Raw genomic sequence first — 21,784 nt, 5'->3', positions numbered from 1 at the left:
TCGAGGGACCATCATCACCTGAAAGTAGCAAAAAGCATACATGACATCTGAGGGACTTCCAACGTGAACTGCAAAGTGATACGAACACATCTAACCCTCCTGGTGACCCCGTCCCAGGTGCTACCAATATGACTATGGCTTGTTGTCCGCATTCATAACGGAAAGAAACGCCGAACTTCAGTTAGAGGGGACTGAAAACAAAGATGATACCCGTTTCCCATCCAAGTCCTTGGACCCCTGGGCGAGAGTCTCTGCTCCCCAGAGGCTGTGGGACCCACAGGAAGAGAAATATGGGCCAAGGGAGCAGCGAGGTCCTGTCCCTCTCTGGGACCTGTTGTCGTCTCTGGCTGGTCACCGTATCCAAGGGGGCCTGCCGTGGGGAGGTGTCACCCTCCTTGCTCACTCTCCTTCCCCGGTCTAGAGCTCCTCCAGTCCTCTCCTCTCCTGGGAACCTCCCTAGGTAGTGTTTCTGTTTTTCCTGCTGGTTCCCCTCTTATCTTGGTCTCCCCGAGCCTCTCTCAAGACAGTTGTGTTGAGTTGTCTCTCTCAAGACAGTTGAATGCCTTCTTAAAACAACACCCTAGAGAGGTCTGGGGAATTTCGAATCTCTCATTTCAGACTTCTTGTATGACTTCAGAAGGGCAGCCCCTGAGCACGGGTCCCTTGGGAGAGGGGGAAGCCCCGGCTGAACGTGTGCTACAGAAGCACTGAATGAAAACCCAGGGCCGGCCCGGCAAAGGGAGGGGGGGCATGGGGGCCCAGCGGTGCCCTGTGCAGAGAGCCGCCCGTCCTCCCTCCTCGTGGGTAGTGGTGAACGACGGGAGAAGCCACGTAACCTCCCTGAACCTCAGTTTCTTCACCCATAAAAGGGGAGACGGGCATCTTCACGGTGGCAGATCACGGGGTGGGGGCCGGACAACAGGGATGCTTGAGTGCACCCCCAAACCAACCGCCAGGCATGTTCAGAGTTGGCCCCTAACAAGACGAGTCCTAGGGAAAACTCACCAAGTGGCGAGCACCTGAGTGGTGCTGCTTTCTGGTGCTTTACTAAAGGCTCAGGGCACAAAATGGTCACAGCTCCCCCCGCTCCAAACCTCCTGCCTTTCTGAAACTCGGCCAGGGAGGGGATGTTTTGGGGCACAGCCAGAGCCCGGACGTACACCTCCTCACCCCCTTCCCTTTCCTCCTCTATAACCAAGGTGCCCTTGGAGGGCTCCCTCTTGTCTCAGCCCCGGTGTCTCCATGGAAAAAGGGACTTCTGAGGGCACTGCAGCTCCAGTCTGGGCCAAGAGGGATAAAGCATTTGCCCTCCCAGCCACATCACCGCCCCCCACCCTTCGCCAGCCAAGAGCAGCGGCCTCAGCTGCAGTGGTCCGGGGCCCAGAGACCATTCTGCGTGCTGTCTGACCACGGTGATCGAGGTGGGGGGACCACAGGCAGGGGGAGGACAGGTGCACGGAAGGCCGACTCCACAGGAGCACATGCCCACAGTGACCTACATGTCAGCAAGACAGGGCACCTGTTTCCATGGTTCCCGAGACCTGCCGGCTCCCCACAGCAGGGACTGGGGGTGGGAGGGCAGGGGACAGAAGGCAGGAGGGAGGGACAGGGACAAGAGAGGATGGGCGGCGGAGGAGGAAGAGTAAGCAGGGGGCTTGAAGGGCAGGGTTGCCTAGAAATACCCTTCAAGCGGCCTGGGCCTGATGAAAGACAGTCAAAAACAAAAACAGAAAAGCCAGAATGTACACCAGCAGCCCCAGGGTTTCCTGTTTTTCTAACAAATCACCAATGATTTCCAAGAAAAGCAAGCCGCGCTGCGCTCGGGCCCCGGGCACAGCCGCAGAATTTGCACATCTGGCCTGTGCTTCGAGAGCGCCGCGTACCCCCCTGGCACAGGATGTGGCGGAGCCCGGGAGGTCTGCAGCTCCGGGGTGCACGGGGGCGCGGGCCAGGAGCGCCCCGGGGCCTCGCGGACCCTCCCGGGGTCACGTGGGTGGGCTGCCCCCGGCCCCGTCGATTTTGCGGTGCAGGGGCTCCAGGGAGACCCCGCGGGGCCAGCTTTCCCGAGAGGAGGGCGAGGCGCCCCGCGAGTCCTCGCAAGCGGCTCCCCCAACACACACAAGGTCCGGGGCGCTTTCCGAAGCCCCTGGAGGGATGCGCAGGCCCTGCGGCTGGGCTGAGGGTCCGTCTCCCCGGCCCATGACGCTCGCCCCTTCTCACCTCCCTCCCCCCCGGGGAAGCGCCCCCTGCCCCTGCCACCCCAGCCCTCTTCCCTCCTCATCAGGAACCAGAGCCTCCTCAGGGACTCCTGCATGGCCCGAGGCCCCAGGACCTGAGCACCTGACCCCTTCCCTGCCAGCCCTTCCATCGAGGAGGGGGCGGGGGCAGGGGGGGACCAAGGGTTTGCAGGCGCAGAAATGGAGCGACCTCGCTTCACCCATTCAGGCTGAGGGCAAGGCCCGCAGGGCCCCCCTGCTCCCCCTGCCCCCTCACCCCCGGGGGCGGGCAGAGTCGTGGATGGAAGGGAGGCAGAGCGATCGCCAGGCTAACACCAGGCACACAGGCGTATCTTTTGCTGAACCACCCGCAAGTGCGCCCCTGGTTGCACACACGATGAGTCACCACCAAACACTAGACTGAACTGTATCAAACAGCAGCGAGTATCTACTGAGCAAGAGGTTCAGTCCGCTACCTCAGCGTGCATCCCTTAACAGCAAGGGCATTCTTGGGGCGCCCGGGGGGCGCCCGACCCTGGCTCGGGGCACGATCTCGCGGTTCACGAGCTCGAGCCCGGCATCGGGGCTCTCTGCCGTCAGCAAGGGGCCCGCTTCGGACCCCCTGTCTGCCTCTCTCTCTGCCCCTCCCCTGCTTGTACTTTCTCGCTCTCAAAATAAACGTTAAAAAAACCAAACACAAACCAGGACATTCTCCGATCTGAAGACGCTATAATCACACTGAGCAAAAGAATAAGGATTGTGCAATGGTGTCTGCGGTGCCCCAGGGATGTCCACACTTTGCAGAACACCTGCTCTGTGCCTGACCGCCCACCATCCCCGTGCCTGGGGCTGGGGCTGGGGCCGGGGGCGGCTGGGGGACCACCCCACGCTGGGAGTTTTCTCTGGCCAGGCTGCAAAGCAAACGTGTGAAATTCCTCCGCAGCCCGGTGACCAACACACAATGAGAATTCTCTGATTTATAGTCCAGTCCCCCGGCCGCGCACGTCTTCCCAGCCGAGGCCCCAGACACTGGACCATCCCCATCGGGCCCTGCCCAAAGTCCTGGCCCGCAGAATCCATGAGCAGGCCCCTACGTGTTGGGGTAGTCTGTCACACGGCCATAGTGTCTGGAACATACATCATCCGGTAGGGCCCACACGGTCACAGGGACTGGGAGCCGCTGGACCACGTGGTCAGAAGAGCCCGGATGGAACAGCTAAAAAGCAAGCTGCTCAGAGACGGGTGCCATCCACCGAGCAACTGAGACCATCGCAAGCAATTCGGAGACGAAAAAGCCCTTGGAGAGGGCGTCCAACCTGAATTCATCTACTCAAATACAAACTCTTCGTATCAAGTGGATATGACCACAAGGTATTTTGCTGGATGCTGTGGAAGAAACAACCAGGACTAATATACCGCCCTTCATCCCAGATGCTGAGCTTTGCTGATGCCAGCATGGAAGGTGCCACGTTCTGGGGACTAGAATGACCACGGCAGCACATCAGGCATGCTCCTGCCTCAGGACCTTTGCACTCGCTGTTCTCTCTGCTGGGCGTGCTCTTCTCCCAGATGTCTGCTAGGTTCACTCCCTCGCCTCCTCCAGACTTAATGCTATATTCTCAATGAGGACTTCTGGAAAACCCCACCTTTAGCACATCCTGTTTTCTTTTTTCCACCTCTTACCACCAACTGACACACTGTTCATGTTACTTTTTTTTTTTAATGTTTACTTATTATTTTTGAGAGAGAGAGAGCAAGTGGGGTGAGGCAGAGAGAGAGGGAGGCACGGAATCCGAAGCAGGCTCCAGGCTCCGAGCTGTCCGCACAGAGCCCGATGCGGGGCTCAAACTCACAAACCGCGAGATCATGACCTGAGCCGAAGTCGATGCTTAACTGACCGAGCCCCCCAGGCGCCCCGTTCATGTTACTTATTGGTCGCACTCACTGCCCGTCCTTTTCCTCCAGCTCCATTCGAATGTAAGGCCACAAGGCTGAATGAATGGATAATGAATGAAAGAGGGAACAAGAAAGGGATTTCAAGGATGATAAAAGGAGACAGGCATAGGATTGCACACACCCAGCTCGACTGAGATACAGGTGCTGCTTTTCTCCTACGAATCATCAAACCGACCCACAGCGAGCCCTTGGGACGGTCGGCCGCTTGACCTGGACGGCGGCCGGGAAGCATCCCTGGGTTCAAATCAAGCCATCTGCCAAATCGTTGTTCCTCGGATCGACTCGCGTCTTAGAAAGTCAAGGAAGCAATGAGGAAAACTACTGTTTCATCTTGTGTCTTTAGTTCTGACCAAAAATTAAACAACAACAAAAATGTTTGTAAAACAGGAGCCGGAGAAACACGGGGAGAAAAAAAACGACCACGTCACCCCAAAGTCTGGACTGATGGTGGGAGAAGGCAGTAGGCACACCCAGGCACACGTCTCGGATGTTAAGAAAGCGGATGTCTAAGGGATCAGGAATCAGAGAGCGGGGTTTAACATGAAAAGGGTAAACAGTGGAGCCAAGTCAGAGAGTCTTGCGAAGGAGGAAAGGGGGAGAACATGAAGCAAGTCAGGAAAGGAAGGCTTGAGAACAACCCGGAAGCCTTCACAAAGGGCTTGTGGAGTTATTTTCAGAACCCAAGCTGGAGATGAGGCTATAGACACTCAGGGCAGACAGAGCTATCATCACAGATGCTCCAGAGAAGGCAGAACTGTTCCACAGCTATTTCCTCCGACTTTCTTCTCAAAGAGAATGGGCATCGTCCTGGAAAGTATGGATTAAAGAGGATTGAGGGGCGCCTGGGGGGCTCAGTCGGTTGAGTGTCCGACTTCAGCTCAGGTCAGAATCTCAGGGTTCGTGGGTTCAAGCCCCGCATCGGGCTCTGTGCTGATGTCTCAGGACCCGGAACCTGCTTCAGATTCTGTGTCTCCCTCTCTCTCTGCCCCTCCTCCTGTTTGCCCTCTCTCTTTCAAAAATAAATAAATTAAAAAAAAAAAAAAGTACGGGCTCCTGGGTGGGCTCAGTTAGTTAAGCATCCGACTTCTGCTCAGGTCATGATCTCATGGTTTGGGAGTTCGAGCCCTGCGTCAGGCTCTGTGCTGACAGCTGGGAGCCCGGAGCCTGCTTCCCAGTCTGTGTCTCCCTCTCTCTCTGCCCCTCCCCCTGCTTTCCCTCTGTCTCTGTCTCTGTCTCTCTCTCTCAAAAATAAATAAACATTAAAAAAATTTTAAAGAGGATTCATTTAATCAACACAAGCACATTTGGGGGAGGGTGGTCCAGAAATCTCCAGGAGCTCAGGGTCAGAGGGGAAGATGGGCTTCTGAGAGGTCACTATGCACAGCGGCAAAATCATCACTACCAACGACAAACACGAGACAGAGATCACTAGAAAAACACGCAAAAGACCTGAATAAATCCTTCGTGAAGGAGGCTCTCCAAATGGCCAATAAACATGAAAAGGTGCTCAATTAAAAAACAATTTTTTTAACATTTTATTTATTTTTGAGAGACACAGCCTGAGCAGGGGAGGGGCAGAGAAAGAGGGAGACGCAGAATCCGAAGCGGGCTCCAGGCTCCGAGCTGTCAGCACAGAGCCCGACGCGGGGCTCGAACCCACGAACCGCGAGATCGCGACCTGAGCCAAAGTCGGATGCTCAACCGACAGAGCCACCCGGGCGCCCCAGAGGTGCTCAGTTTTGTTAGTCAGAAGGGAAATGCAAATTCAAACCACGACCCACCCACCAGGACGGCCAAAATGGAAAACACAGAAAACCCTGTTCGTGAGGACGTGAAGCACCTTGAACCCTCGCGACTGCAGGTGCGCTCGAGCGCAACCCGGTACGGTCGTTTTCCAAGTGGAAAACCGTTTAGGAGTACCCACTAAAGTGCAACCCGTGCGTGCCCCGCGACACAGCAATCCCACTCCCGGATGCACACGCAAAGGACACGCGCCACAGAGTCCGGAGCAGCGCCTTTCAAACTAGACCCTACCCAGCGAGTGAGGCGTCGTCCCGGGGGAGGTGAATAAGGGCAAGGCACAATAAAAACCTGGAGGAGGAAGAAGGTCAACTAGCAGCACTTGCCCAAGAGGGTAACTCCACACCAGAATTTTCAGCCTTGGGATTCCGAAGATCCCACCAACAAGGGGGCGGGGGGGAGACCAGGGGAGAAAGGACCACCACCGAGGGAACAGGGTTCTGGAGTCAAATAGAGAGTTTGCTGCTTAAAACGAGCTGAAGATTGCAGATGCCGATAAATACAGCTCAGAGTCATAAGGAAACCTGAGTCCGTCAAAGGGAACCGCGGCTAATCGCCTTTGAAGAACTGGAGAAAATGAAAGACGGACATGGGAAAGACGGAGAGTGAGACAGACAGACCAAGGCAGAGACGGACGCTAGAAAAGGCCGTCCCAGTTTTAGAGACGAGCAAAGTCGTAGACTCTTGGAAGCCACAGCCTCTGAGTCGGGCAGCCCCCATGCCATTAAGGCAGTTTGGGGGTACTCAGGGAAGGACCCAGCGACCGCCGGGGGCTAGAATGGCTCCACGAACAGAAGACATGAAAACGCACAGAAGTGGCGTATCTGGGTTTGAGCGAGTCCTGTGAGAGCCTCATGACAATGTGGAAAAGCACAAACTGTGGGTGACATGGACGGGTGGATTCAGCCCTGGCTCCATGACTGTCCCCAGAAGGGCCTTGAGGGTCTTTATCTGCAGGGACGGCTCTCTTAAAATGCCAGAGAGCTCTGTCTTTGGCCCTTCAAAGCACATCATTTTTTAAAAATTACTTTTTTAGGGGCGCCTGGGTGGCTCAATGGGTTAAGGATCTGACTTCGGCTCAAGTCGTGACCTCACGGTCCGTGGGTTTGAGCCCCACGTCGGGCTCTGGGCCGACAGCCCAAAGCCTGGAGCCTGTTTCGGATTCTATGTCTCCCTCTCTCTCTGCCCCTCCCCCCCACTTGCTCTCCCAAGCAGGCTCTGCACTGTCAGCGCAGAGCCTGATGCAGGGATTGATCTCCCAAACCATGAGATCACGACCTGAGCCGAAAGCTAGGACGATCAGCCAACTGAGCCACACAGGCGTCCCCAAAGCATGCTATTTTAAAAACTGTGGTGTAATGTGAATAGCATAAAATGTATCGTTTTAATCATTTTAAAATACGCAGCTCAGTGGCATTAAGAACATTCACGTTGTCCCATAGCCACTACCGCCTCCTGTCTCCAGATCTTTATCCTCCCGAGCTGAAGCTCCATACCCATGAAACAAACGCTCAGTCCTCATTCCCCTCTTCCGATTCCCCAGCCCCTGTAGTCCCTACCCTTCCTGCCGTCTCTATGAGTCTGATGACTCTAGGAACCTCATATACGTGGAATCATACTGGATGTGTCCCTTGTGACTCGCTCATTTCACTTAACGTGAAGTCTTTAAGGTTCATTCTGTCGTGACATGTCAGAATTTTACTCCTTTTTCAGGCCAAATAATATTCCAGTGCATGCATATGCCGCATTTCTTCTGCCCGTTCATCCGTAGGTAGACATTATTGATTCCACCTTTTGATACAGAATGCCATTTTTTATGAACGGTTTCCCACAGAGCTCAGAAGGCACGTGAGCCGCACGACGGAAGGGATAAGGCACCTTTATGTGACAGTGTCGATTCAGAAAGATCTCAAACCGATAGAGTTCAAACACGGATGAGACTCCTGACTGTCCTCCTACAATTCTCCTTTCTTCTATAATAACACGATGTTCAGAAATTTCAGGTTACATTTCTCAGGATTCTCTTGTTAGCCCAGCGTGGCCATGCGGCTACGTTCTGGCCCGTGGAATAGAAGTAAATGTTGATGAGTACAATTTCCGAGGCATGCCTTCTTTCTCTTTCCTCCTCCTGCTAGCTGGAATGCAGATATGATGGCAATTGCCAGAGCAGCCATTTTGCACCATGAGATGAGAGCCACATGTGGAGAGAGAAATAAACCCCTCTTATCTACACCACCGCCCTCCTGTGCTTCTCTGATACAACAACAGGCAGACCAATATACTAACTGTTTCCATCAATACTGAATTGTCGAAGAAGCAACATTAGATTTTGGGAGTGGGTGGGGGTGGGGGCTGTTACTACATCATTTAGATACAGCTGGTAGGATGTTCCCCCAATTTGTGGAGCATGGTTTATGAACTGACCTAAAACGGAGACCGCAAAGCATACCTCCAAATTCCCTTACAAGGAGACACATCATAAAAGCTGGAGTCATCCTCCCAGAGAAGAGATGTACGTCTTCTATACGGCGTGCCCGCCTCTGGGTACCCCACTTTGGGGGAGCGACAGCAGGGGCTGAATTCTTTAAATTAATTATCCAGACATTCTTCGGAGCAGACGGGGTTGGCCAGCTAGTACGGAAGCAATTCAAGTGGAGTGGGCACGGTTTTGATAAACGTTATTAGAGATAATCTCTCGCTGGTTGCGTCGACGGCAGGGTACAAATGCAGTATGGGCATTACAAAACCGTCCCTCCCAAACCGTTTCATGAACAGCGATGTCTCCAAGGCAAAGCTATGAAGACAATAAAAGGATCGGTGACCGCCAGGGGTGGGGGGCAGGGGAAAGGGAGAAATAAACAAGAGCACAGAGGAATTCTAGAGCGTTCAAAATGCTCTGCGTAATATTATGATGATGGACGCAGGTCATTACACATTTGCCGAAAACTCACAGAATGTGCAACGCCAGCAGCGAACCCTAAGGTAAACTATGCATCTGGGGCGGTGATGATATGTCAATACAGGTTCATCCTTGGTTAAAAATGTTCCATTCTGGCGGGTGGTGTTCAGAACGGGGGAGGCTATGCATGGGGTCGGGGGTATATGGGAAAACTCTGTACCTTCCTCCCAATTTTGTTGCAACCTTAAAACTGCTTTAAGGAATTAAGTCTCTTTTGAGAGAGAGAGAGAGAGAGAGAGAGAGAGAGCAGGGAAGAGGGGTGAGAGCAAGAGAGAGAATCCCAAGCAGGCTCCACACTCAATGTGAAGCCGGACCCGGGGCTCGATCCCGTGACCCTGGGCTCATGCTCTAAGCCGAAACCAAGAGCCGGACGCTCAACCGCCTGAGCCGCCCAGGCGTCCCGTGAAGTCTTTACTAAAAATAATAATAATCGTGTTGCCATCTCCGTCCACTGAGCGGGTCGCAGGAGTGACAGCGGGAAGGAATCCCTTATCTTCAAACTCACTGAATGGGGAGGGGGAGGGGCAACACCCGAGGCGGACTGAACCGCGGCCCCCACCCCGTCCCTTCCACACTCTCCATACGGCAGTGTTGATGGGGACCCAGCAGCACAGAGCCGTGGCCCAAGGAAGGGCGTTCTCCATGCCTCTCGGGACAGTGGCTGGACCGTGACAGCATGCGGCCTCGGGCAGGGGGCAGGACGACAGGGGAATGGGGCGCTGCTGGCCCCTCCTTCTTCATCCATGGCCTCCAGTACACGGCCATGCGGCCTTGAGGGCTCGCTTCCGCCAATTCCCCCGGGTCCCCCGGGTGCCTTGTTTTTCCACCTGACTCGGGTACCTTCTAGAAGCCCAAACGGCTCGCATGCCGTGGGCCTGAGCTCCTTAGCCTCACTAGTTCAGAAATGTGTGTCTAGATTCTAGATGCCATCCAAGGCTAGTCCGTCCCAACCCAAGCCCACGTCTGCCTCTCTACACTAGGAGGTTTGATGACCGACTTCTTTAAAGGCGCCTAGATTTCCCCCCCTCCTTTCACATCTTACGGCACCTTACATGCAAACAAACCACTGTTAGGGCACTCTGACCCACGGGCTCGTGTGTGGATGCCACGGGAGTCCTCTGCACCTGTGCCCTGTGGCTGGGCAGCTCGCGTCTTGCGACCTCTCTCTGATGGCTTCAGAGGGCCAGCTCACCACAGAAAACAGCCTCGGGGCAAGAGAAGTCAGGTGGCGACGGTGAGCCCCACGCCTGAGCCCCCCGCTTGCTGCGGAGGGGAAGCTACAGGATTCCCGTCCTCGGGGCCACCAGAGCCTGGGGCACTTTACCCGTCCGGACGGTCGTGTTGGGTCACAGAGATAGTAAGGGGCCCTGGACACAGGCGCGTACTCTCCCGTGGGGGCCATGGCGGTGGCCCCAGGCTGGCGGGGGGTGGGGGGGGGACCCCAGGGCTGCCACAACTGTCTGAGGAGGCGGGAGGCCAGTGTCAGCCTCCTTGGCCCATTTTTCAGGTGGTCACAGAGAGGGCTCCACCTTCGATGAATCAGGACAGGAGGGTTCTGGCTCCTGGGGCATCTTCCTCACTGCTCTCTCCTCCCCCCAGAAGGTCCCCTTTCCTCTCCAAAGCATTACTCCCGCTCGAAGGGGAAAAAAGGCAGAAAAAAGACCCTCGTCCTTGCTTACCCTGACCCGTCACCCTGCTTGTGAGTGACAACAAGTGACAGAAGGGAGTCGCCCGTCACTCTGAAGGTTCCCATTAGACTACCAGAGCCACATTCGTGAATATGCAAGTTAACAACGCTTACTGGCGATACTTTACTTTCTCCCAGTTTAAAAACTTGACTTCTCGGGGCGCCTGGGCGGCTCTGTCGGCTGAACGTCCGACTTCGGCTCATGCCATGATCTCGCGGTTCGTGAGTTCGAGCCCCGCGTCGGGCTTCCTGCCGCCAGCCTGTCAAGGCAGAGCCTGCTTCGGATCCACTGTCCCCCTCTCTGTGCCCCTCCCCTGCTTGCCCTCTCCCCAAAATAAAATATTTTAAAAAAACCCAAAACTTGACTTCTACACTTCCCTCGGCCTCCTCCAGGGTCAGCAGGGCCAGGCATCCTTGGGGATGTTTAAAGAATCCCCAGAAAAACTCCAGGCATCTCTCTGCCTCCCTCCCCGGGAAAGCAGGGCTCCGGATTGCCCCACAGCCCGCCGGACAGCCAGGACAGGCATCCCCTCTGCCTAGTAAACGTGTAAACATCGTGTTGCAAACACACACTTACTTCCTCAGGCCCCTGTTGGGGGGGGGAGGCGGCGGCTCCCCAGGGCCTCCCCACTGTCAGACTTACTTCTGACTGACCTGGAGGGTGAGCAGAGGGCTCCCAGGGGGTGGGGTCTGGGCACGTGGAGTTGGCCAGGGGCTCCTGGGGCCTGAAGGGGCCCAAAGGGAGACGCGTGCCTTGTCCCATAACAAAGACAAGGCCACAGGGTTTTTGTTTTTTTTTTCCTTTTTAATGTGTTATTTATTTATTTATTTATTTATTTTAAGACTGAGAGAGAGCATGAGTGGGGGAGAGGCAGAGAGAGGAAGAGCAGAAGGCAGGCCGTGGCCCGGAGGGCGGGCGTAAAAGGTGACGACAGCTGAGTGGCCTGGCACAGAGAACGCTGGGGAAGCGAGAGGGGCCAGCCGCACCATGGCACTGGCTGGAGAGCGGAGAACAGGAAGGTGGCGGGGGAGGCCCAGGGGTGGTGACTCCAAGGTTTCACGTCTAGGAGTGTATTGTCACCAGAGCCACGAATGGGGAAGTCTGTAGAGGAAGCCTGCTTTGTGGGCGAGGCGCTGGGCTCTGAACAGGGGCTGAGGTGCGAACAGAGCCAACGGCCCGCATGGGCTTCGACACGAAGGTGAGGGAGGTAAACGCACCCGAGGGGTGGCCAGAAGGGGAGGCGCAGGCGGCGGAGAAGGAGATCCAGGTGAGCCTCTGTGGGCTTTGCGGGGGGACGGCCCAGCTTTGGGATCTGTCTCCTCGAGGCCACTGAACTTCTTAAGTTCAAATGACGTGCTCAGAACCACCAATCTGTCTACGACCCGTCGGACACGGCCACTCTGATTTGGAGAACTGCAGACTTGGGACCGGAGCATCCTCGGTCTCCTTTCTCACGGCAGTCGCGTCTACGTGTGACACGTACTTCTCTTGAATGCTTCCCTGGACGGGGAACTCATGACCACAAGGTCACCCGTTCCGTGGTTGATGTGTTCTGAATTCGGCTTTGTTGCATCACATGCTACAGAGCCTCCAAAGAGAGACGTTGGGTAGGAGGGGAACACTGGGTTTATCACTGCAAAGCCGCCGGCGACCTTGGAGGAAGCCAGCCTACGGAGGAGACTGGGTGGAGGGCGACAGCACAGTGCCACTGTAGTCCAAAGGATTTGCAGCCGCTTGGAGCCCTGCCGTGAAATGGGCACCGTGACGAAGGAAGAACTCCCACAAGTCCCGTGTCGGAGGGCGGACTGGGGAAAACGCACAGGCTGTCAGAGTCTCACAGCCCGTTTGATCCAGAAGGGAACAGGCTCAGACCCGTGGACAGAGGCCGGAACGGGGAGGGGTCATCTCCTCCCCCCACCCTGGGGTACGAACATCACGCCATAGTCCCCCGCCCCCACCCCCCTCCCCCCGTGTTCTCCTAAGCACAATCACAGACCAAGGAAAACTCTTGACTTTTCGTTTTCTCAGAATGAAACTCCCAAGATGTCAGCACAGAAGTGAATGCAAAACTCACAGGCCTGTGAAACACGGGCCCCGAAAAACCCCCCACGCAAGGGGCCATCACTCCCCAGGCCAACCCGGAGACTGGGCGGGCTGGCCCCAAGAGCGCATCTGGGTCAGCAGCGCAGGAAGGTGATCCCCGCGGTGGGACCCGATGTGTGTGTGACACCGGGTGTCAGAAGAAGTCCAAGAACACAAGATACCGCCAAAAGCTCAGGCTCCAGCTCGGGATGTGGCCGAGGATCCCGGGCTCCCGCGGTGGCTCCGGGGTCTCCTACCGTGGCAGGCTACACTCTCCTGACCACCGAAGCGCCCCTGCTCCGGGGGAAGAGCTGGGAGGCAGGGCTGTGGGGTTTGCGGAGGAACTGTCCAGCTTTGGGATTTGTCTACTCGAGGCCACTGAACTTCTTAAATTCAAATGACGTTCTCAGAACGACCAATCTGTCTACAACCCGTCGGACACGGCTACTGTGATTTGGAGAACTGCAGACTTGGGAACGGAGCATCCTCGGTCTCCATTCTCACGGCAGTCGCGTCTACGTATGACATGTATTTCCCTTGAATGCTTCCCCTGATGGGGAACTCATTATCACAAGACCACCTGTTCCATGGTTGATACGTTCTGAATTTGTCTAAGATCTTCCTTGTCACAAGCTGAGGTCTCCTTAGGTCCCTCTTTCTCCTTCCTGGAGTATGACCCCCCCCCCGCCCCGCCCCAAGCAGGTAGTCTCCACCTTCTCCAAAAAACACCGCCCTCCAAACATCTGAAGACAGACATTACTTCTCCCTTGTGTCTTCTTCTTGGAGGAAAACCTCCGGGCTTCTTTTCTCATTTTGTATTACGTCATCACCACCTCTGGCGACCTTTCTCTGTGTGTGAATTCGTTATATCAGCATCCTCGCCGGACCAGAGCAGCTCCGTGTGGAAACAGGCCATCCCGTAGCCAAAGGGCACGGAAAGCAAGGACTCATGGGAATTAGTGGCGGCCTGGCGGAGGCCAAGAATCAAAGGGGACTCCAAGGCTCCAGCTGGGGACACTGAGGCAGCAGGTCTATGCCTGGAAGGCTGGGGAAGGGACAAGAGGGGAGGAAGGCCTGGGGGCCAGGAAGCCAGGAATGAGCAGCAGAGGAACTAAAAACCAGAGCCTTTCTCCCGACTTTCTCCCTTTTTCTCCCTTTCTCCCGACTTTCCGGGAGATCACTCCCTTGCTCCCAGGTGGGGTCCCAGAGTACAGGAGAAGACGAAATGCCTCCAGGGTATCGCCACTGCGTTAAAACCCCGACAATAGCAGGACAGAAAAGGAAAGTGCAGGCCAGCCTTACTTGCGAGTATGGATGCAAAAAGTCCAAAAGAGAATCCTAGCAGGTCAGACCTAGCACTGTATTAAAAGAAAAAACCACCTCGGCCAACTGGAGTTCGTTCCAGAAGTGCAGGGAGGGCTCAAGCTAAGGATATGATGCGTCATACAAATCTAAGGCCAGGCAAAAGGATACAAGGATCTCCTGGTAGATGCTTAAAGAAGTATTTGGCAGGGGCGCTTGGGTGGCTCAGTCATTAAGCATCCGACTTTGGCTCAGGTCATGACCTCACGGTTCGTGGGTTCGAGCCCAGCGTCGGGGTCTGCACTGACCGCTCAGAGCCTGGAGCCTGTTTCCGATTCTGTGTCTCCCTCTCTCTCTGCCCCTCCCTCACTTGGACACTCTCTCTCTCTCAAAAATGAATAAACTTTAAAAAAAATTTAAAAAGAGAAGTATTTGGCAGACGTAACTTCCATTCATGCTTTTAAAAATCCTTAGCAAAATGAGGAACCGGAGAAAACCCCCTTCCCACGTGGCACTTGATGGGGACCACGTATCACAGAGACCAAGCCCCCGGCTCATTCCCGTCCTTTGAAGCTCGAGACGCTGGGAGCATCTGTGGTAACGAAACAGCCGTGGAGGGAACATCAGAGCTTCTTATAAGGACACCATGAGCAAAAGTAATACTTTTGTTCGCAGATGGTCTTGAATTTCATCGTCTCGAAGATGGCTTGAATTCAAGACTTGATGAGACATTCAGAAAGTGATAAGCATGGCTGGGGCTCAGTGAACGGTCAGGGAGCTCACCCTCCCACCCCTCACCCTGCACGGGCCACCTTGACACCTCACCAGTGAGTCACCGGTGACCTCCCGTGCAGTTTGCAAGTTTCAATCATCGGTCACCCCCTCCCCCCGCTGGCCTCTAGCCACGGCTGACTCCCCGTGTGCAGCGATGCTGGGGGGTTACCCCAAGAAATCGGCGGAAAGAAAGTCCTGCTTTTGAGAACAGGGGTGAATACCCTGGCTTTGCTGGTGAACTGCAGAGCTCTGAGAACACCCTGACCTTTTACGCAGAGAAACCGTGCGTGTGTGTGTGTGTGTGTGTGTGTGTGTGTGTGTGAGTGACAATTCTCCTGCCAACGGTCAAAATGACCAAGCCATTCAGGAACAAACGCGCAGACCCCAAACGCCTGTGCAGGCTTTGTGGTTCCGGGAAGACGAGTTTGGATGGGGAAGAAGGGTGCGGAGAGTGAACGGATGGCAGAGAATCAGGGGTTCCTAACCCTGTAAGTGAGCAGGTTTGGAGAGGGGCGGAGCGGAGGCCCGGCGGACAGCGTGCTTGTTTTCCAAGCGTGGAGGCTTCCTCTGCCGCGGATGCAGAGGACTCTTGCAGGAGCCCCCGGGGACATCCGTGAAGCATGCTCCCCGCTGATGACCGGTGCCCAAGGAAAAGGGAAGCGCCAGTAATAGAACTGATGGCCTTCACGTCCTTGAGCCGGACTCGGAGTCTGGGGCGGGGTCAAGGGAGGAAGAGATAGGGCTGAGGGCTTGAGGCCCTGGTCCACGCCAGACCTTGGGCGGGTGCCTGACAGCAGGTGCCTCACCGATGCCCCCAGGAGAGGAGCCCCCGCAGCCCTCAGGATGGTTAAAAGGAACGCCTGCAGGGCTCAGTCGGTTAAGCATCCAACTTCGGCTCAGGTCACGATCTCGCGGTCCGCGAGTTCGAGCCCCGCGTCGGGCTCTGTGCTGATGTCTCGGAGCCTGGAGCCTGCTTCGGAGTCTGTGCCTCCCTCTCTCTCTGCCTCTCCCCCACTTGCACTCTGTCTCTCTCTCAAAAGTAAATAAAGTGTTAAAAAAAAAAAAAAAGGAACACCCAAGAGGATGCACCCAGGAGCACTTAGCATGCCTCTGCTAACATTAGGTACTACTGTTCTCAGCATCCCTCTTTCCATCTTGTATCTCTCAAGTGTCAACGAGAAAATGACATCATTAGGGAAACCTTGCCTTCACCCCCCAAGTGTGTGGATCAACCTTGATGTAATCTCACAGCCCCCCCCCCCACCCCCATTCTCACCATTGCGATTACACGATGTGTGTGTCTAGTGTCTTGCCCGCCAGACTAATTTCACAGGCGCAAGAACATTGTGTTGTTCAGGGGTCCCCAGAGCCCGGCGCTTTGCCACAGCTGTGTCTCATTTATCCAGAAGGCACTGGACTGAAAAGCCCCATCATCCAGAGCCCCACCGCCGGTCTGGAGGCCCTGTGGTTGGCCACAGTTCATGCCCCAAAAGTCACGCCCTAGAGGGTATGAACTTCACACCCACAAGCATATCCAAGCTGCCACTGGGGCCTGGTCATCTCAGAGAGTCAGCTTAGCCCTGGCGCGTTCTAGCAGCGTGGACTTGGTCCTCCGTGTCTGCATCCATAACGTTCGGATCGTAGTTTTTGCTACCTCGGAGTGCGGCCGTGAAGGACCAAAGGACGTGAAATACTCAGTCCAGCGCCCAACACCGCGAACGTACAGCGGAAGGAGACAGGAGCCAAGAGCAAGATGAGCGAGAAGGGGCAGACACGTTGTCCCGAGCGGAGCCAAGGTAGGAAAGGGAGGGGCAGGTGGAACCAGCTGACGAGTCCCAGGAAATCATCTGACACTGGGAGGACACGCACGGACTGACCCAAGGTCACATGCCTAGCAGTGGAGGAGAAGGCGGGCAGACACAAGGCCAGTCGACTCCATGGGGGGCAGGTCAGGAGCCACCCTCGGCCCTCACACACCAGCCCTGCCCCAACAAGGAAACCACACAGAGTCATTTGCCTAGGTCAATAACAGCACCGACGAGACTCGGGAGGACACGAAAATGAAAAGCACACCCCACCCTCCTGCCCCCCTACACCCTCTGGCGAGCGGGCAACTCCCACTGTCGGGTGTGCGTGGATTTCTTGCCTGTGACATGCCGGGGAGTGAGTTCCACGGTGACAGCTGAACAGCCATGCTGAGCACAGGGGGCTCAGGCGAGCCAGCCCATGAGCTACCGGTCAGACCCCGTGGGCCAGAGTGGTCAGTGCTCCGTCAGGAGGCGCCCGAGGTGCAGGAGGTGGGGACTGGAGGTGGGGCCAGTGCTGCGGGGCGAGGCGGGGGTGGGGAAAGGCTTCCAAGATGATGAGGTCTGAACGCGGAGGTGAAGGAATCATAGTCCACTGGGCAGTAGAGGAAGCAAAGAAGGGTAATGTGGCGAGAAGGACTAGCATGTGCAAAGGTACAGAGGTCTGCCTGAGCTTCAGGACATAAAGCGGCAGGGTGGGCCGGAGCTGGCTGGCGGGAGGCCTGGCTACCATGCCAAGTGGTATGAGCCTTCTCCGGGGGGTGGGGGGGAGGGGGCAACGGCCGCTCTGAAGGGTTCGCAGTTAAAAATCTTGCTCAGGTTCGTCGCCTTACGTGACCATGGCCGCAGGAGAAAGTCTGGGCCGGGAGCTGGGGAAGCCCGGAGGCTGGGGTCTCCCATTGAGGCCAAACTCTAGAGCCCAAAGCCTAGAACCCCAACTGGTAGAACCACCAGACCCAAGAAGGGCCCAGCGTCTGCCCGGTGCCACCACCAGTCACCCCCTGCTTCCGATTCCTCAGCCCCCACCCTCCTCCTGGGTGCACTTGTCACAGCTGTGTCTCGCTTATCCAGAAGGCACTGGACTGAAAAGCCCCATCATCCAGAGCCCCACCGCCGGTCTGGAGGCCCTGTGGTTGGCCACAGTTCATGCCCCAAAAGTCACGCCCTAGAGGGTATGAACTTCACACCCACAAGCATATCCAAGCTGCCACTGGGGCCTGGTCATCTCAGAGAGTCAGCTTAGCCCTGGCGCGTTCTAGCAGCGTGGCCTTGGTCCTCCGTGTCTGCATCCATAACGTTCGGATCGTAGTTTTTGCTACCTCGGAGTGCGGCCGTGAAGGACCAAAGGACGTGAAATACTCAGTCCAGCGCCCAACACCGCGAACGTGCAGCGGAAGGAGACAGGAGCCAAGAGCAAGATGAGCGAGAAGGGGCAGACACGTTGTCCCGAGCGGAGCCAAGGTAGGAAAGGGAGGGGCAGGTGGAACGAGATGATGATTCCCAAGACGTTATTACACAGCGTTCGATGTACTATATGTATGAAAGCGAGCCACACAAGGGACAAGGATTTCCTCTACAGGTGGGTACAGTGAAAAGTTTTGGTGTCCATGAGGTCAAGCTACTGGAAAAATCCACGCAGATTCACTCAGGGGAATGACATAATTCTGTGCGTACCTGGGTATTTCTATAGCATTCCCCCAACCCAAATCTGTAAAACATACATTACATTTAACAGGATCTAAGATGACTTCAACGGTTTTTTAAAATTATTATTATTATTATTATTATTATTTATTTAAAAAAAAATTTTTTTAACGTTTATTTATTTTTGAGACAGAGAGAGACAGAGCATGAACGGGGGAGGGGCAGAGAGAGAGGGAGACACAGAATCGGAAGCAGGCTCCAGGCTCCGAGCCATCAGCTCAGAGCCCGACGTGGGGCTCGAACTCACGAACCGTGAGATCGTGACCTGAGCTGAAGTCGGACGCTTAACCGACTGCGCCACCCAGGCGTCCCTATTATTATTATTATTTAGAGAGAGCACGAGCAGGAGAGAGGGGCAGAGGGAGAGAGAGAGAATCCCAAGCAGGCTCCACACTCAGTGCAGAGCCCGACACGGGGCTCGATCCCACCACCCCGGGATCATGACCTGAGCCGAAATCAAGAGTTGGACGCTCAACCGACCGAGGCACCCAGGCGCCCCTAAGATGCCCTCAATCGTAAGGTGAGCTGTTATTTTGCGTGCCACTAAGAGAGAAATATTGCTGTCGGCTATGATGGTACGATGCCACAGAAGGTAAGACGGATGTTGATTTCCAAGCTGTTAAAACGTGAACATATATAGTTACGTCTTCAAATCAATGGGATATCCTCATAGGTCATATATGTTTGCTGTGGGGATGTCTCATCTGCAGAAATAAAGTGCAACCTCTCCTTTGTTCCCTTGCACACATCTATACCAGAGGCTCAAAAAGCAAACTGACCACCTCTCTCCCCCCCAACCCCGAGTGACGGCCCATCACCATCTTGCCCCTCCAGAAGCTTCCTCTCTTAAGGAGCTGATCCAGAGGCTTTCAGCCCACCCACAGCTGAGCCAAACAAGACTTCTGGTTCACAGGGATCCCGCTGGGGTGAGCCTCTTGGAACGAGGGCAGAGTCAGAAAGGCTCAAATACTCAGCTGAACCCAAGCTGGGGCCCCCAGGCTGTCCGGGCCACGCTGGCTCTCCTCCTCCGACACTCCTCAGCCAGGAGGCCCACGATCCATGTGTGTGGTCTTAGCATCATTATCCCTCCAGGACCCCCAAACGTGCTTTTCATGCGGTCCCCCCACTCGGCTTCCCCTGATTATTCTTGAAAGAGACAACCAGAGCTGCACAGGAGGGAGGAAGGAAAGGCAGAGATGGGGAGAGAGCATGACCACGCCTCACTTAAGCTGGAGGTCAGGGGGGAGGGGGTGTCTTAAGACCCCACAGTCCTGGCGGCTTATGCTCCAAAAAGCAAGGAACGGTATCCTGAAGCAGGAAGAGAGAGCCTGACTATCTGAAACCTTCTTCTTTTGTCTTCCTGGACCCACACCGCGGCAGGGCAGGCTGGGAAAGGAGGTAAGCCTCTGATCCCCTCGCTCCTTGCTGCAGATAAATACGCAGGAAGCAGCTTCCGTGCACGGCTACTCTCCTCACGCTTTTCTCATCTATTTCCCCCCAGCCCCGTGAGGTCGCTATTAGAGCCCATTTTAGAGACAGGACAACCAGTCTGGGAGAGGGGTGGTAAGATACTCCGGGTCGCACAGCAGGGCCTGGCCGGCAACTCAGGTCTCCCTTCCACATCATACGGGGCTCTCAAGCAATGGCTCCAGCGGCATCCTTCAAGGAGCTTGCTCAAATTTTAGAAAAAGACAGATTCCAGACCTGCCCCCAGCGGACCCCCCCCCCCCCGCCCCCCAAAGCTGGGGCTGGGGCCTGGGGCAGGTGTGCTTTAACAAGTTCTGGGAACCCGGGCCCTTACCAGGTGGTCTAGGCCAGGAGCAAGAGGGCGGATCAGAAGTTGCAGCGAGGAGCGAAGGGAGGAAGCGAAGGGCAGCCCAGAAGGGGCCTTCCGGGCCCGGCCGACCTGGCCTACTTTTAGCCCTCATTTCGCCAAACCTCCTCTCGGCGCAGAGGCTTGTTAAACTCTTCATACCACATCCTGCTGCTTTCAACTCGCCTTCCTTCTTCCCTCCGAACCATCTCCTTCCTCCTCCTGACCCGAACCTCTTGCCGATGTACCCGGAGCCCTGGGATGGGCCGGCACGCGCGCGCACGCGCACACACACCTGCACGCACGCACCCGCGGAGCCACGCAGGGACACCGGGTGTAAACACGGCTCCTGCCAGCGCGCCGACGGGCGGTGCTCTAGAAGAGCGGCCGGCGCCCGGGCACCTCCGCGACCCCCCGGGTCCTGACGGCGGTGCCCGCATTCACCGCGACAGTCCCCAGGCGGAGAGGCGCGCGGGCTCCGCGACCCCCTCCTCGCGCCGGCCCGCGACGGATGCAGGAGGCCGCGGCCACACGCACCGCCCCGGCCTTCCGCAGTGGCTACCCGGCCGACGCACCCCACGCCGGGACGCCCCTTCTGTCTCCGGGATTACCGGGGCGGCAGGTGCGCGGACGCCGTGCCCACGGAGAGACACCCGACTGCCCAGCCCGCCCGCCGCCGCCGCCGCCGCCGCCGCCGCGGCCCGAGCGCACGGCTCCCCGACGGTGCGCGGGCCGCCCCCTCTCGCGCCCTCGCCGCCCGGCCGGCCACGCACCTGCAGTCCCCGCCGGGCGCCGAGCCCCTCTCCAGCGGCGACTCCCCGCGGCTCGCGTGCGGTCGGGACCACGGCGCCGGGCAGCAGCCGCGCGGCGAGTCCCAGCATCAGCCCCAGCAGCGCTCCGACGGCGGGGCGGGCCGGGGGCGGGGCCACTCCGGGGGGCGGGGCGGGGCGCCCAGCCGGCCTCTAGCGCCCCCTGGCGGCCGGGCGGGCGAGGGGCCGGCGGGCCCAAGCAGCCTGAGTCCCCTCCTGACCCCGCGCAGCGCGCAGGAGCCGCGGTGCCAGCGACGCGCGCGTCTGCCCTGGAAGGGACAGGCCCCGCGGGCGGGCGGCCACGGCCGGAGGGGCACCCCCGAGGGCCCGCGATCCCCCGGGAGGCAGGTGCGGCCGGTCCCGGGGAGCGGAAGCGGGCCTCGGTCCTGCAGGAGGGGTGGGCGGAGCAGGAGGGGAGGGCTTGGGGTGGGGGCTTCGGGGAAGGAGGAGAAAAGGGAAGCTCCGAAGAGCTGCTTCCTTCTCTCGCTGCGACCCAGCGCCCCACTTCCTCCTGCTACTTCTATTTTCTCTGGGTGCTCTTAACCTTTAAAATGCCTGCACCCCTGGTGCGCAGACGGGCGCCCGGACCCTCCCCCCCCAGGCCTCCCCCTCTTCTGCGAGAAGGCAGGCTTTCTGCCCCGCACCTCCAGTCTCCGGGCTGACCCCCCGCCCCCTTTCCTTCGCCAGTGGCTGTCACTGCGGCCATTTCTCAGCCCATGAAGTGGGGAGGGGTCGTCTCCGGAGTCAAGGCCCTCTTTTTGCCTCCTCCCTTTTCCCCCTAGAGGACGCTGGCAGGAAAAACGCATCGCGGAATCCCGGGAGTCACTGCACTTCCCCGTGCCTCAGTTTCCCCACTTACAAAATGAGGGTAAGAAC

At 56.9% G+C, this 21,784-nt stretch overlaps 1 protein-coding gene across 4 annotated transcripts in view; it reads right to left on the bottom strand.

Annotated features, from left to right (window-relative positions):
- The window catches only part of PIK3R5 (phosphoinositide-3-kinase regulatory subunit 5), a 69,719-nt gene extending 48,463 nt beyond the window's left edge, over nucleotides 1–21,256 (bottom strand). The window contains exons 1-2 of one of the 4 annotated variants that reach the window (XM_053892802.1): nucleotides 20,873–21,255; nucleotides 10,733–10,878 (exon numbers count right to left, since the gene is read on the bottom strand). The gene's annotated coding sequence lies outside the window, so the exon portion shown is untranslated. Of the gene's footprint in view, nucleotides 1–10,732; nucleotides 10,879–20,087; nucleotides 20,422–20,872 lie in introns of those variants that run through there. The other 3 variants (XM_053892803.1, XM_053892800.1, XM_053892801.1) reach the window with 3 other exon arrangements.
- Between the last annotated feature and the right edge of the window lie 528 nt (nucleotides 21,257–21,784).

The sequence above is a fragment of the Panthera pardus genome, unplaced genomic scaffold (genome assembly GCF_024362965.1).
Source record: "Panthera pardus isolate Hobbes unplaced genomic scaffold, ASM2436296v1 HiC_scaffold_3, whole genome shotgun sequence".
NCBI classification, from domain to species: domain Eukaryota; kingdom Metazoa; phylum Chordata; class Mammalia; order Carnivora; family Felidae; genus Panthera; species Panthera pardus.
The sequence above is the reverse complement of the archived record's forward strand: the minus strand, read 5'-3'. Positions and strand labels throughout refer to the sequence as shown.